The 16,923-nt window shown below is 43.6% G+C and overlaps 1 protein-coding gene across 11 annotated transcripts in view; it reads right to left on the bottom strand.

Moving 5' to 3' along the window:
• TENM2 (teneurin transmembrane protein 2) overlaps positions 1-16,923 on the bottom strand; it is a 1,297,938-nt gene that overhangs the window by 506,057 nt on the left and 774,958 nt on the right. The gene's annotated exons all lie outside the window — the stretch shown is intronic.

The following is a 16,923-nucleotide window of genomic DNA, read 5'->3' as shown; positions in this document are numbered from 1 at the left end:
TCCCCTTATCCTTTTTAACCTTAAGAGAAAAACATTCCCATTACTTTTGATGAAGTCTAACATACCTGGTCAGAGCAAAGAGAGATTTCTATTTTATCAGAATGAGCAATGCAGTTAGAGACCAAGCCATTTCCAGATCCCAGCACCTACCCAATTCTCTGCTCTCAAGAAAGGGGAGACTCTCCTCAGTGATGTAACATTCATGGTTTTGGAGATAAGGGATGAGAATCAAAAGTATTCACTCAAAAACATAGATGTCAAAGGCTAAGAGCTAGGCACTGGCTGACACAACTGATTGGTGCCTTCCACCTCTGCCCTCCCAATTGTGGATCACAGAACTCAGTATCAAATCCAACGAATCTAACACTCTGCTCAACCTGTTCCAAGTGCCTCCCTCTTTCCCTGGATTTTGATTCCCTTGCGTTCATCTTATTATGAGCATCTGAACATCCTTTTTTTTTTCCCCTTTACTCTACTAAACTAAGTCTTTGAAAGGCAGGGATTATATCTCACTACTGTCCTGTCAGTTCTCAGTATACTGTCTTGATTAGTCTTTGCCCTAAACAATATTTTTTCATTTTTGCCTTAGTTTCTCTAGTCTTAGGGTAAAAGCGACACAATATTCCAAAGGATATGTAATGTAATGAGTATTGTTGGGTTTGGGATATTTTCAAAATGCTGATACACTTCTAACAATATTATTCTTATTTTGGTGAAAACCAGTAGCTGTTACAGATAGAACATTTTTATACATACATACAGTATGGGGTCAGTGGAATTACAAAAGCTTTTCCATCCATGCCATAAAATAATTTAACCAGGCCGGCGCCGCGGCTCACTAGGCTAATCCTCCGCCTAGCGGCGCCGGCACACCGGGTTCTAGTCCCGGTCGGGGCACCGGATTCTGTCCCGGTTGCCCCTCTTCCAGGCCAGCCCTCTGCTGTGGCCAGGGAGTGCAGTGGAGGATGGCCCAGGTGCTTGGGCCCTGCACCCCATGGGAGACCAGGAAAAGCACCTGGCTCCTGGCTCCTGCCATCGGATCAGCGCGATGCGCCGGCCGCAGCGCGCCGGCCGCGGCGGCCATTGGAGGGTGAACCAACGGCAAAAGGAAGACCTTTCTCTCTGTCTCTCTCTCTCACTGTCCACTCTGCCTGTCAAAAAAAAAAAATAAAATAAAATAAAAAAAAAATAATAATTTAACCAAAGTGTGTGTGGGTGAAAGCAGTTTTATAGCCTTTTGTTACCAGTGAAGAGAATTAGGGAAACTTATGAGATCAACTGATGGGGAAATTCTTTGTTAAGGAAAGTGGAAAACTAATTCTTTGGTAGTAAGCAAGACAGGATAGTGCATTTTCTTCCTTCCCTCCCTTCCTCCCTCCCTTCCTCCTTCCTTTATCTTTCTCTCTGTTTCCCTCTCTCTCCCTCTTTCTCTCTCTCAAAAGATTTATTTATCTAATATGCAGTTTCATTTTTTTTTTTTTTTGACAGGCAGAGTGGACAGTGAGAGAGAGAGACAGAGAGAAAGGTCTTCCTTTGCCGTTGGTTCACCCTCCAATGGCCGCCGCGGCCGGCGCGCTGCGGCCGGCGCACCGCGCTGATCCGATGGCAGGCGCCAGGAGCCAGGTGCTTTTCCTGGTCTCCCATGGGGTGCAGGGCCCAAGCACCTGGGCCATCCTCCACTGCACTCCCTGGCCACAGCAGAGGGCTGGCCTGGAAGAGGGGCAACCGGGACAGAATCCGGCGCCCCGACCGGGACTAGAACCCGGTGTGCCGGCGCCGCTAGGCGGAGGATTAGCCTATTGAGCCGCGGCGCCGGCCAAATATGCAGTTTCAGAGAGAGGGAGACAGAGATTTTTCCATCTTCTAGTTCACGCCTCGAATAGCTGCAATGGCCAGGACATGTCCTGGCTGCAGCCAGGTGCCCAGAACCTGATGCTGGTCTCCTATGTGGGTGTCAGGGGCCCAAGCACTTGAGCCATCTTCTGCTTTCCCAGGCACATTAGCAGGGAATTGGATGGGAAGTGGAGCAGCCAGGACTTGAACTGACACTCATATGGTATGCCAGCATCATAAGAGGTGTGTACCCTGTTTCGCCACAACACCAGCCCCACTATAGTACATTTTCAAATGTACTATATGTGTGATGGGATATGGAGACTATGAAAGGTAAAACTTGACTTTCATCCTTAGAAATCTTTCAGGAAAAGATGATCATGTAACTAAAGGTTTCTGACTAGCAGAAAGAAACAACAATTGGAGAAACTTCATAAAGAAGGATGAAGAACTGAAAAAACAGAAGGAGCTGAAATGATAATGTGGTGGAGGTCAGCCCTATGGCATGGCTGGTAAAGCTGCCACTTGTGACACCAGCATCCCATATGGATGCTGGTTAGTATCCTGGCTACACAACTTCCACTTCCCTGCTAATGTGCCTGGGAAAGAGAGGGTGATGGTCCAAGTGCCTGGACTCCTGGCCTCATGTGGGAGAGCCGGATGAAGCTCCTGGCTCCTGGCTTCAGCCTGGTCAAGCCCTGGCTGTTGTGGCCATTTGGTGAGTGAACCAGCGCTCTCCCTCAGTCTCTTTAAAAATAGATTTAATGTATCATAGTAGTAAAAAAAAAATGGAAAACAGGATGACACACTTATTTACTTGGAAACATTTCAGAATGAAGATTACTACCTGTAGTTTCCTAATTCATGAAATAATTGAAAAAAAAAAGTCATAGGATACCACTGACTTTGAATAGCAAATCTACAGTGAACAAGAAAAAAGCAAATTCGGTCCTTAGTCTGTTCAAATGAAAGAGATGGTGTATTTTTCCTCCAAAGGGAAGAAATCCCCACAGTCCCATGATCAAAGGACTCAGAAGAAGCTTCATCAATGGTACCAGTTTGGTGAGAGCATTCGCATTTTAGCTGGCTGTAAGTTTGAGGTATTACAGTCCAGTGGTATATCTTGAAGTTATAGGGGAACAGAAACAGATTCTTAGAACTGGCTCTTTCAGCATAGGCTAATGTAAGATAAGTTATCGCTAACTTGAGCAGGGAACATAGAGAATTGATATATTAGGTTACCCAGGCTTGATAGAGAAACTGTCAATCTTAATGGAAGATTTGCAGAATATTTTAAGAAGACACAGAAGAAGGGCTTTCCGTGTAAGTGTGCCTGTTTCTCTCCTTCTCATCTGCCAGCCTCCAGCGAAAGTCACTGGGGTTTATCACTCGCCCCTGAGATCTCTTCTCCACATACTGACTTGCGAGGTCTGGTTTTTATTTCTGTCTGCCTTTGTTATTTTTTGTTTATTTATTGTAAACTTAGGCAGCAGCCCCTCAACTTCTGTCCTTGATGAAGGTATAAATGGAAAAGCCTCCTTGACATCCTCTATTTCACAATTTACCACAACTTCAATGATTTTTCTGTTTATTTAATAGCCATCTTCTACATGAGACTGGAAACTTCAGGAGGGCAAAGGACTCCATTTTGTTCTTTGCTGAAGTCTTGTCTTATGCCTGGGGTTGGGTGATTCATCGAGATTTGTGGGATGCATGAAAAAACCTCTAGAAATGTCAGTGGCTTTTTTTTGATACACACACACACAAACACACATACTTCACATGCATCAACAAAAAATAGAATTAAAAGGTGAGTTTATTTTTGTGCAAGAAATGTGCAAATTTATTCAGTTTTTTTTTTCTTGGTAACACACATTTTCCATGACCCTTTTGAAGACTCCTCATATGCATGGATCTCAAATATTTTTTGTATCAAAATAAACATTTGATTCCATTCCATAAACTTTCTGAAGTACCCTGTGTATGTATGTATGTGTGTGTGTATACACATATGTAAAATTCCAAAAGTATGTATACATATTTATATAGTTCATCTGAGAGGCAGAAAGGGAGACAGAAAGAGGAGAGAGAGTAAGAGGGAGAAAGCTCCATTCTGCATGTTTATTTCCCAAGTGCCCCCAGTGGCTAGGGGTGGGCCAGGTGGAAGCTGGGAGCTGGGAACTGAACCCTGGTCTCCCATATGGGTGACAGGAACCTAACTCCTGAATTAATATCTGCTGCCTCCTGGAGCCTGTATTAAAGGAAGCTGGAGTAAGGAAGAAGTCAGGGATCTAAACCAGGTATTCTGATGATGTGGGATATGGGCATGCTAACTGTTAGGTTAAATGTGCTCTCCACCATATATCTATATATCTATATATCTATATATATCTATATATATAAATAAATAAAAATACTATAATATATAGTTATATATCATGTTCAATACAATTTATTATGTTGTATAATATATGTTATATATTATTTAAAATGAGCATATTCTATATATATAATTTTTATATAAATATATATATAATACAGATTATCCAATTACTGCTTGGGAAACCTGAAAAAAAGAAGCTGCAACAGATAATGTGAAAATTTCCTGAATGTTTCCACAGAATACCTTCTGAGTAGCTCACTAATTATGTGGAGTCCAATGTTCACTCTCTCACACGCTCTAGCACTCTCTCTCTTTCTCTCTTTCTCAGTAATTTAGCCCCAATAGTTTCCACACGACTCAAGAAGAAATTATCAGGAGCTATATGTTATGTATGTAGTCTGGGTCTCAGCATGGGCTTTTAAACAATCCAAGCTCTCAGTTACATATGTAGTGGGTTCTATGTAAATTTGACATGTGTGTCCAAATCTTGTCATTCCATTGTCCTGACCTCAAGGGTCTGTGGCTGTTTCTCATTCATCTTTTGTATTTTCACAGTACCCAGCTTGGCACTAAGCACAAAGCTGATAAATTAATACATGTGCACTAATCTATACCTCAAAGTTAAAACTGAATTTGAAGTGACCACTGGGGCTGCTATAATATAAAAGAGAACATTTCTATTTGAAATCCTAGGGCAGATTTGCAAACCTCCAATCCACTGCAAATGGGAATTTGGATATAGTTGGAGGTGGGTGACTGGGTTTGCAGCAGAACTCCATGGAATACTTGCTTTTTCAACAGGGAGCTACAGAGGTTGCCTGGCACAGAGGAGAGTTCATGGGCTTTAATTTTCATCCCAGTAATAATTCTTCAAGTGAGTTGTTTCCTGATGAGCCTTGGGTTCCTGATTAAAATTCCTACCTAGCCCGTTGTTGTGAAGGTTAGGAATGGTGCTTTGCAAATAATCAGCATAGCTTGGAGCACAGAAACATTTAACAAGAGGTACTTAAGAGATTTATTAAAAAGTATTTCCAGACAAAGAAATGTGTGTGTGTGTGTGTGTGTGAAAGTTCACAGCAGCACAAAGCCCTAAACTGGGCGCAGTCCAAATGTCAGTCAGCTGGGAGACGGATATAGAAATGATTGTATGTCCACATCAGTGGAATATTATACAGCAATAAAAAGAAAAGTCAACTGGAACAGACAACCATATGGATGAGCCTCATCAACATCATATTTAATTTCTCATTTAATTTTACTGATAAGTAATATCCAGGAAAGACTCACTTACAGAGACAAAAATATCTTGAGATCAGTGGTGGCCAAGGCTGGGAGTAGGAGTAGAGATAAACAGCAAGTAGGGCATTTTTGATGATGATGGAAATGTCTAAAAGTGGAGGATGCTGATGGTTGTCCAGCTCTATAAATTACTAAAAATTGTTGAATTATACTCTTAGAATGGATAGATTTTATAGTTTTCAAAATATACCTCAACAAAGCTTTTTTTTTTTTTTTTTTTTTTTTTTCTTTCAAGGTCTATTAGAATGCTCCGGGAAACTTCGGTAAGTACAAATTCCCCTTCTTCCTAGTGGCAGAAGTATCTGAAGGTCTCAGACAGAGCTCTCCCTTGCAACGGGCCCCAGACTTCTCGGGGCAGATGTGTCAGAGCCCACATGCCACAAGACTCTTGAGAAATACCCTGCTGCCTTCCCAGAGCTGCCACAAGCCAGTGACGTGGATGGCTTGCACAGTCAATGCCCACGGAACTGCTGGCCTCGGGAACACCACCTCCATCAGGGACTGTCAGAGAGCTGCTACCCGGACTATTTTAAAATGAGAAATTTGGTATCTCGCATTCCCACTTTTCAGCCTCACTTTCCAATTTCATCTCATTGTAATTATTAACTAACACTCAGGCAGCTAATTTGACAGGAATCTGGGTGACTTGCTGTTCTGCTGAGAATCTATATTTGTTGGGGGAGGGAAGTGTTGGTTGTTTCCTGTCTAAAAAGTTTATTCAAAGAGAGACAAGGAAATGTTGACGCTTGGTGCTCAGTGTCACACGGAGACAATAATGTACCTGGGAGACCATCCGTCAGCCACAAACACACAAGTTCCAATAAAAGGGAAATAATTGACATATTAAAATCTATAGGTCCTAGGAGAATACTAAACCCATCACATCTTTCTTTCTTTCTTTCTTTCTTTCTTTCTTTCTTTCTTTCTTTCATTCTTTCTTTTTTCTTTTTTTTCTTTTTTTTTTTTTTAGAGAGAGAGAGAGAGAGAGAGAGAAAGCCTAGTGCCCACAATACATCAATTAAAACCTGCCATTTCCCCAAAGCTGTCAGCTGCAGAGTGGCTGCCAGCAGTCCCCCTTCTCTGAGGGGGTCCTGAACATGAACACCGGGGGCAGCCAGAACTATCAATAGGTGGAGCGAATGATATAAAATGGCACAACGCACCTTTCCAAATAAAAACGTGCCCTGACTTCTCCAGGAGGGAAGCAAGAGAGGAAAATGGCCCAAAGTACTCAAAAAAAATTATTGCATTTTCCTTTCTCTGAACTCCTACAATATATTATAAGGGAGAGCTTGTCACTTCCAAGGTGACTGGCCTCTCTCACTGCAGGCTGGAGAGTCCCATCACTCACTCATGGCTAGGAGGGTCTTCCTGCTTCATTCTTCTCCCAACAGGGGCCAGAGAGACACTGTTCCTGTTCCAACAAGGACAGCGTGTGAGGCGATGGTGCTCACTGTCAGCACATACAGCACGCAGGAAAGATGGGGGATTCCTGACACTTTTTCTTGGACTCCCTGATGCCTTATACACAAAGGGAGCAGGAACTTGCCCTCACGAGAGCTGGGCAGATACTCAGAATCCCTGAAGATGCTTTTAAAATGGATTTCAGAGTCATAGGCGTGCACTGGGTTTTAGCATGATGATTTCATATTAAGATCAGACACACAGATTCAATTTAGGGAGAAACCAAGTTCCAGTGTCTGTTGATTTCTAGAATTTAACCTCAGAATCCAAAAGCTGAGTGAACACAAGGAAGTCACTCTAGTGCCACAGACATGGGTCCCTCCAAAAATAATAGGCTGTCACAGAAAGATTATTCCAGTTCACTTTCAGTTTTAACATTCCAGGATCGTATCAATGAGGTAAGAATTTTATACCTGGAACAGACTCAAGAATGCTCTCAGTGAGGGGTAAGGTCAGTGGTTACTGCTTCAGGAAACACAGATTAAAAGATGTACTTTTTCTTTTACTTCTTTTAAATAGCAAAGGTTTCCCTATTCCCCTCTAACTAAACTATCAAGCTTATAGTTGCTCTAATTCAACTTTATTACTCTTTTGTCTTGTCAATAAGAGCATAATAGTGTCCTTAAAGAAAATGACAGCATTTTTCTTTCTCTTTGAGGTTTATTTCAAACAGTTTTCTTTCTTCCTAATGAGGCTGAGCCCTGTTTGCCACTGCATCTTGTGTTCTTAATGGGAAGGTTTTCAAACACAGGGAAGGAAAAGAAAAGACGCTTTCTTTTACTTATCTATTAATTCCATGTTTGCTAGTCCCTGTCAGTTCCAGGAGTTACCTTCAACATCACTTAAGCAGCAAGGTTCTTCTGGCAACAAAGCATTTCGAGGATGATGCCTCTTTTCGTCATGCAAACGAGGTCTTGCCCAGTCATTGAGTGACCACTCAAAGCCCCCTCCTTTGAGGCCCTCCTCCTCATGTTTTCCTCCACAAACAGTAGGAGCCAGGCAGCTTTGAAGCTTTTTGGTCCGGTTTCATGCGGGGAGAACTTATGCATTAACTGGCATATTGGAACTACCACTGAGGCACCATTAGTCAACAATTATTGGACTTTTAAACTCTAGCCTCAGCTATCTCCCAGCAAGTGAACTCCCAGGCCTTATACCGAAAAACAGTAAGGGACCATGTGTGGGGGGTATCTGGATTTTTCCCCTCCAGTGTTAAGATGGTTTCAACGATTTGGACATGGCAGCTTATAATGGATGCCTCATATTCTAAGAAGATGGATGACAATGGCTACAATGAGGGCAACACAGGTGCTGGAATCTGCAAACATGACTCCCTATATGTAGCCCAATAACTCCTCCCTTGTTTCTTCTCCCTACTGTACTCAACAAAACCTGTCTCTTAATTCCACTTGATTTCAGACTATTAATGTGGTGCTGAGCATAGCTGCTCATACGTAAGACATGTGGACATACACCGAGCAAGCCAAAGTGATAAGTTCCTGGGTAAAGAGCCTTACAGGTCAGGAGATGATGCCTTTACAACTAGCTTTTTAAATTTTTAACCTTGAACTTCAGTTTTGCTTTGTGAAACTCTAAAGAAGTTGGGCTAAATAATCTATAAGTTTCCACTCAAGTTTAAATTCCACGGTAGGGGGTGGCACATCCATTAAGTTGTCACTTGAGATACCCACTTCTCCCATCCCAGTGCCTGGGTTTGAGTCCTGCCTCTGATTCTGATTCAACTTTCTGGGAATGCACATCCTGGGAGGTAGCAGATGATGGCTCAAATGTGTGGGTCTCAGCCACATAGTTGGTAGACCTGGATGAAATGAAATTCTGGGCTCCTGGTTTCAGCCTGAACCTGCCCTGGCCGTTGCAAGCATTTGGAGAGTAAACCAGTGGATGGAAGATCTCACTCTGTGTCCTCATCTCTCTGTTACTCTACCTTTCAAATAAAAAAAAATACATATTTTGAAATGGTAGGCACTATATGAGTAAAAATGAAGATTAAGGGGGTAGTAAAGGGTCTGCTTAGAAAGAAGAAATCTTCAGAGAAACATAGGAATAAATTAGAATGAACTTCAGATTACAAACAATTTAAAAATCTCAACATAAAAACACTGAAAGCCCAAACTGGACATTAGTTTAGTTTCCTGAATAGGAAGAAGAATAATTACTTGCTACCTAAGATATGTGGGTTGATAGTAATCTGCTGGAGAGGGGATAGGGTTAGGAGAGTGTTGTCTGAAAAAGGAACACAATTTAATGAGGGCTTGGATCCTGGGAGCGGCTGGCCTTGGGTGTAGGGTTCACTCATTATTCTTCCATCTAACTGAAACAGAAAAGGAAGGCTCCGAATTCTATGAGAGTCAGGACCCCATTTGTTCACCAGAAATAGTAACAGGCACTGAATGACTGCGTGATTATTTAACTCTATAAAAAGTGACATCATTCCTTTATAATAAGTGACATAAAGATACATGGGGAATGAGGGACTGAGGACAGTGAAGAGTCTGTGAATGATTTTTTTTTGTCTTCTTCAGAAATGGGCAGATGGGTGACACAGTGACATGGTAATTGAGATGGTCTGCTGAGTTGCTGTGCTAGGGTCAAGGGCAACATTTTCAGTATGCGGAATTTGGAGTGATAGGAGAATCTGGATGTGACGGGAGAAGCTGTGGTCAGGTAGCAAACAGTCCTCGACATGTAGATCTGAGTGGCATTTGTGCAGAGGCTACAGCTGAAGCCTCTGTGTGATGCTTAGGTAGGTAGCCCACCTCCAAGACATCGCTTATCACTGGACATTCCAAAAGAACTTCAAACTTAAGTGTTGGAACCAGAATCAAGAAGGGATTCTCTCCACAGATTCCTTTTTGGAGAACACAAAATGTATTTTTGCCTCTAGTCCATCCTTCTGTAACCCTATTCTAAATTTATTCTCATAGATACGTGTTGAGTCTCCCCTCTGGGACAAGCAAAATTAAAGATGTTGGAAAAAACTGGGGCCACAACATGAGGTTCCAGCCTTCAGGGGGTTTAATTTTGACAGCAACAAGGTTAGGAAGGTTCAGGAGAAAAGAGATTGAGATCGTGGAAAAGAGAGTGACGGGGTGGAGGTGGTGAAATCACTTTAACTTCAGGGAAGACTTCTTCAGGGGTGGAACATTTGAACTCCTGTTTGGCTTCCCAGATGAGAAGGGCACAATGCAGCTATAGGGAAAGAGGGTACAAGGAAGAGGGAGCAGTGGTCGCCAAGCCTCTTGGACAGGAGTGAGCTGGACACGTTTGCAGTGTTGAAGAAGACCCGTGTGTCTGCAGCTCAGGAAGAAGGGGCAATGGAGGGCAGACGTAGGGTTTGCCAAGTGAGAATTAAGAAACAGGTTAGGGAAACATTTTCTCAGTAGGACAAAATCAAGACTGTCCTGATCTCATTCTTGTGGCATAGAAAGCCACGTTCAGATTGAACTAAATCAGGTCCTTTTCATGGGTCCCTACGCAGTCACTGAAGCTGAAGTGTTTTATCTTTGCAGTATCCCAATTGTGTGTGCACAGGTAAGAAAGGGATTAAGTAGGACATGGAATAGAAAAGAAGGAAGAGAGAAGCAGGGCATTGTTTCTCAAAGACTAGCTGAGCTGAGCTATAAAACTACTGGGAATAGCAATAGGAAATCCTAGCAGAAGGAGAATTGAAATTATATAGAAAGGGAGATTGAAGGGAAGTAGAGTCAACAAAATGTCAATTGACTGCACAACCCAAGAGCAGACAGAAATATTCTATCAGCCGTGGATGTGCAAGGCTTCCCAAGTTCCATTCAGTGTATTTCAAATGCTGCTGTCTTATGCTGAAATGCAAATGGCCCTGAATTTCTGAGATGGCAATTATTTGGGCAAGTTTCTGCGTCCATGTTTCCATAACCCGATGTGACTGGGTAAATGAAGTGAAGGCAGTAACTGGAAAGGCAAAGACATATAGATTTGGAAACTCATTGTTGATTCAGAGAGGTGATTTCTTGGGCAGAGGGGCGGTAAATGAAAATGGGAAGAACATATGCAAATCCAAACAAAGGCAGCTAAAATCCTGCTTTTGGAGTGCAGTGAGCAAGCTGGCAGACTTTGAGACCAGCACAACTCACTAATGAAACATTTCAGAAACCCCCGCATCTGCTAATTATTCTAGGGATTTTATTTTAGTAGCATCTGTAGCAAGTTCTTGCACAGTGGAACAACTATTTCCAGGAGACAACCAGGGGAGGAGAAGGTTGCCAATAACGAGTTATTACATATTGCTGGAGGACTACACTGGCAATGGGGAGAAAAGCCCACATGTTATTGCTGTGTCATTTCATAGCTCAAGATAATGTCTCAACTATGTAGCTGAACCAGGAAAGAATAGGAACTAATGAGCAGAAGGCAGATGTAGCTCTTTACTGGGTTCTACAGTTATTTATTGGGAGTTTTGGGAAAGCTAGTGGAGGAACCACAGTTCAACTGCTAGTTTTGTGGAAACATGGCCTTTATTGCTACCCAAAGAATGCACTATAATGTTACTATAATGAAATATTTGAGGCAGGCTAACTTTAGAAAGAAAAGGGCTTAAATAGCTCACAGTTGTGGAGATAAAACATGCAGGATCGAGGGACCCCATGGTTTTGGTCTCTGGTGGTAAGCTAATAGAAAGGTGCATGTGAGAGTGTAAGATCACCTTGCTCAACAAGAAGCCAGAGAGAGATTCAGGGGTCAGGCCCAGGCCTTCAACTTACTCTCAGGAGAACTCACTCCAGGAGACAAGCATTCCTTTCTAAGGTGCCTGCACCCCTCCCAACCATGACCTCATGACTTCCCATGAGGACCTATCCACCTCTTAAAGCTTCCACCATTTCCCACATTGCCACACTGGGGCAAAAACCTCCAACACATGAAGCTTTGGGGAGACTCAAATTACATCTAATCCTGCATAGTCAGTCACTATCTAGACAAAAGAAGACAGACAGAAGGCAGCAAGGAGTTGCTCCCAGTCAGCTAGATGGGATTCAATAGCATTTGTTGGGTTTTCTTCTAAATGGTGATTTCCTTATTGCTTCCCTGGGTAGAGAGGTTGCTTCCCAAGATGCTGACTTACACATAACTGGAATGCCACTAAGGAAAAGACAGAACAGGCTCTGGGTTCCTGCTTTCTCTCCAAGAGTCTTAGAGGAAAGAGAATTACTGAAATTAACACCCTTCATCAAATAGAACAGCCAGAGGGATGTTTTCCTCCTGGTCTGCTTTACATAGAATCAGAGTGACTCCATGGTGGCAACTCCTTTATTTTGTAGACTAAGGAATTGAGGGACAGAAATGAAAATAGTTTAGCCCTGACTTCCAGAGCTCATCTATGACCCGGCTGTACCTAGAGCACCATTCCTGGCCCTCTGGCTGCAAAGACACATGTCCTTTGCCACTCAAGGGATCATATGTGGGAGACTGATACTATCAGGAGAGATAACCTTAGCTCATTTTAGGATAATATTTATGCACATAATTCTCTATTTTTTCACTTTAATGTGAACCAATTTTCTGTGATACACTTCACTTGATTGCCAGCACTCATCCCTGGATGGACTGAACTGTGTTCCCTCACTTCCAAATTTATAAATTCATGTTCTGACCCCAGGATACTACAACATGACTGTATTTGTAGATGGGGGCCTTTAAGAAGTTAGGTTAGAATGAGGCATACAGGGTATGTCCCAATCCATACTGACTGATGCTCTTATAAGAAAAGGAAGGACATGATGGACTAGAGGTCTCTTTTCATCGTAAAGGTAGTCTGCCTTGGATGTTTCGTTATAATAACAAGAATGGACTGAGAGTTGAATACAGGGGTCAGGCAGCAGTAATGACTACATGTGCACAAGACTAGTCCCTGACCAACCTGCTCCAAAGCTCAGAGAAACCCCCGCAATGCAATGTACATGGGAAAGACCATGAAAAGACATAGGGTTTAGAAGGTGGCTGTCCACAAGCCAAAGAGAAAGGCTTCAGCAGAAACCAAGTGTGCTGACACCCTGACCTTGGACAATGAACCTCAGAAGTGTGAAGCAATGCACTTCCTGTTTTTAAGCCACCCAGTTTATAGACTTCCATTATGGCTACCCTAGATAATTAACGTGATCCCTCTAATAAATATTTATGGATGGTCTACTTTGGGCCACATCTGTTCAAGACACTGGGGCCATAGACATGAAAACTCCAATCTGTCAATGCCTTCATAGGATTTATAGTCTTGCAAGGGGGAAAGACAGCCAACAAATTATTTTACTAATAATTACCGAATTAGGTTTGCAATAAGTCTTCTAAAAGCAAATGACCTAGCTGGAGAAGTCACCCTGCCAGGAGGTGAGAGGCTACCAAAAGGGTGCAAACTTGTGTCTACAGCAACAGAAGCTCACACCCAACACATCCCTCTGGGCTCTAACAGCCCCTGGTGTGATGCTGTTATTAAATAAACAATTAGAACGTCACACAGCCAGACTGCCACCACGCTACCATGATGCCAGACTTGAAGCAGTCATGCACAGCAACCTGTCTTCTGAGTTACAAATCCACTGCCACCCAGGCGCTTGCCACAGTGCCAGGAACCCTGTGGGTGCTCAGTGCATGTGGGAAAAAACAAGAACAAAACTGCCTAAGTACAAGAGCAAGAAAAAGGAGACAAATAGGAGCCAGGAGTTTAGAATGGTGAGGCTGATGAACAGCAGCAGAGTGACAGCTGGGGCTGATGTTGGCTTTCCTTTGACCTCAATGTGCTAGGGACTGGCGTAGTGCCCCATGGAACTGTATGGGAAAGAGTCTAACGCATCAGAGACAGCCCCATTCAGTCTTAGGAGGTCTCCTTTTCAGAGGCAGTGGTATTTTGTCTTATTATTTATTTATTTTAATTAATTAATTTATTGCTTATGTCCTAAAGGTTTTTAAAGAACGCCAACAGGGCAGGGAAGATTTCACTGGGCCTTTGCTAAATGCTGCTAGCTGGCTTTTTGTAGGGCCAGTGCTACATGAAGAGCCCGGAACAATCCCCGGATTCCTGCAGGCCTGACGGTGGAGCTCTTAATTAGGTAGAGCCCTGATGCATCATCTGGCTGCCTCCTGCTTCTGTGTCTGGACTCCCCAGCAGTACTGCAGACCCCCAGAGGGCTGCATACCCCACAGGACCGGACCCTCAGCAGGAGCACATTAAATCCTTGTTGAGTTGAAATGAAGGAGAAGATTGCCTGCAACTGGCAGCTTCCCAGCTGGGTTCTCTCTTCCTGGGAGGTACCAGCATGGACCTTCCAAAGCAGCAGCCAAACAGTTAAGCCTCTGCCAGAAGACAGATTTTGGACTCCCTGGGTGGGGCAGCGCTCTCTGGAGCAGACACTACCCAGTAGCCGCCGGCGCTCTGTGACAGGCATGTTCTGATCAGAGGAAGGACGCTGCCCTCCTCCCAGGGAAGCTTGCGGATGAGCAGACCGCCTCTCTATGAACCCCGGAACCTTTGCCGCGGCTCAGAGGCTGAGCCTGCCAATGAGCTGATGACCACTTTAGGCTCATCCATTTAAAACTCTTTGACTTCCTGGCTCTTAAAACTGGCTAAGTATTCAGAGGGTAACTAATGAACTTAAAAATAGGACATGATGGAGAGCGACAGGAGTTTTCTTTCTGGAAGGCAGAAAGATCTGAATCCCAATCCCAGGTGTGACATGGACTGCTTCTATGGCCTTGGGCGAAACTCATAAACTCGGCTTCATTTTTGCTACCATTCAGTGGGGAGACGTGTGCTTGTGTGCAGACAGGTCTAGCAGGGGTTTAACCAGCCTGGTTCACAGCTCCCAGGGGCAGGCAGGGTGCCCTAGCAGAACTGTGTAGCGGGGCTGCTTCATGAGCCTTGTTAGGGGCTTCCTGTTGGTACCTCTTTCAGCTGAAGCTCCCAGTGGGGCGCCCTCACCTGGCAGCACGCTTTCCAGTGATTCTTGCCTCTCCCACGGCCTCCCTCAGCACCTGTGGAGTTTGCCTGAAGCCTTCTTCGGTAGAAGTCTGAGGTTCTAAGTGCTGACCCAGCACATTTATTAGAGCAGTTTTGAAGGTCTCGGGGTGGTGCCGTGGCTCACTTGGTTAATCCTCCGCCTGTGGCGCCGGCATCCCATACAGGCACCAGGTTCTAGTCCCGGTTGCTCCTCTTCCAGTCCAGCTCTCTGCTGTGGCCCAGGGAAGGCAGTGGAGGATGGGCCAAGTGAATGGGCCCCTGCATCCGCATGGGAGACCAGGAGGAAGCACCTGGCTCCTGGCCTTGGATTGTTGTATTTGGGCACCTATAAAACCACTGACTATAAGCAGATGGTTCCTATGTTCAAAGGGAGGGAGGAAGAGAGAGCCAGAGAGAAGGAACGTGAACAGAACAGAATTGATGTTTGCAATCACCTCTGCTGTGTAGGACCTTCCCTTTCTATCAAAGAGGGCAGTAGGTCAAGTTCAGTGCTTAACTGCCCCCATATTCTTACGGGTAAAGAACAGTTTATGCTAATCAGCCCACTTAAATAATACCATCTACAGTATTGAAAGCTGCAGAGTAATTCCAAATAATGCAGGTAGGATACCCTGACAAAGCTATGTGAATCAGATGCAAGTGGTGTCCATCTGGGGTGAAAAGAATGAAATGGCCTTTTCTTTAATCAGCCATGTTGCTATTATCTACATTTTTGAGACTAATTTAAAATATTCAAGCCTTTTGCTTGCTTTTTAATATTTAACTACTGATTGGTTACAATAAATTCTGGAAGTACATGAATATTTCTCAGTTTTTTTTTTTTTAGAATTTTATGTATTTATTTGAGAGGTAGAGTTACAGACAGTGAGAGGGAGAGACAGAGAGAAAGGTCTTCCATCTGCTGGTTCACTTTCCAAATGGCCACAATGACTGGAGCTGCACCGATCCAAAGCCAGGAGCCAGGAGATTCTTCCTGGTCTTCCATGCGGGTGCAGGGCCCAACATCCTCTACAGCTTTCCCAGGCCATAGCAGAGAGCTGGATGGGAAGAGGAGCAGCCGGGACTCAAACTGGTGCCCATATGGGATGCTAGTGCCGCAGGCAGAGGATTAACCTACTGCACCACAGCGCTGTCCCCTCATACTATTTTTAAAAGGCTCTGCAAGACAAAATGTAAGCCATCTTATGTACATCCTCACAAGTTAACTATACTAAATTGAAAAGATGTGGTGAGGGCTTAGGTCTCGGGAAAAATAAGAACTATAACTAGACCCCCCAAAGGGTTACAAATACTATCACCTACCTATTCACCAAACATTGCTTCCACCTGCATCCTTACTTGGTATGGTAATCTGTTCACCACAGTGTATCCTGAATTCTAGAAAATCCATAGAACCCATCAGCACATAGCAGAAATAGACCTGTCCAGAGTACACTGAGCATGAGGCAAAGTGTTCTTCAACGTCTAGTGTCCTTGGGGTCAAGTTCTCACTCTACCCCTATGGGACGTGACCTTGGGAAAGTTACTCTCTTTCTGATTCTTGGCTTGCTCATATGCAAAATGTCAAGAAAGAGGTTATTTTTCCTGTAGTTTTCGCAGGGCTAATGTATCTGGAATGACTTCTACATACTTTGGTGAACAAAGTAGTTAATTCCATTAAAATACTTTTGAGATTCTTGTTCATCAACTGGGCAGCAGAGACTAAAATACTGATTGAAAATTTAGAAAGTTTCCTGATTTTAAGCAAAGAACCACAGGCCCTTGTGTTTAAAAGAAATAAATGTGCTTGTGTTAGCTGCTGTACATATAAATATGCAAATAAGATCATTGGCATATTAACAACTGGACTTCACAAGTCAGGGGATGAGCCTTCTGGATCAAGCCTTACCTCTATTTGTATGATCTCAGGAAAGCCTCTTAAACTCCTTTGGATCAGTTG

The sequence above is a fragment of the Oryctolagus cuniculus genome, chromosome 6 (genome assembly GCF_051225735.1).
Source record: "Oryctolagus cuniculus isolate XC-2025 breed Fujian yellow rabbit chromosome 6, ASM5122573v1, whole genome shotgun sequence".
Classification (NCBI taxonomy): domain Eukaryota; kingdom Metazoa; phylum Chordata; class Mammalia; order Lagomorpha; family Leporidae; genus Oryctolagus; species Oryctolagus cuniculus.
This window is presented reverse-complemented; position numbering and strand designations above follow the sequence as displayed.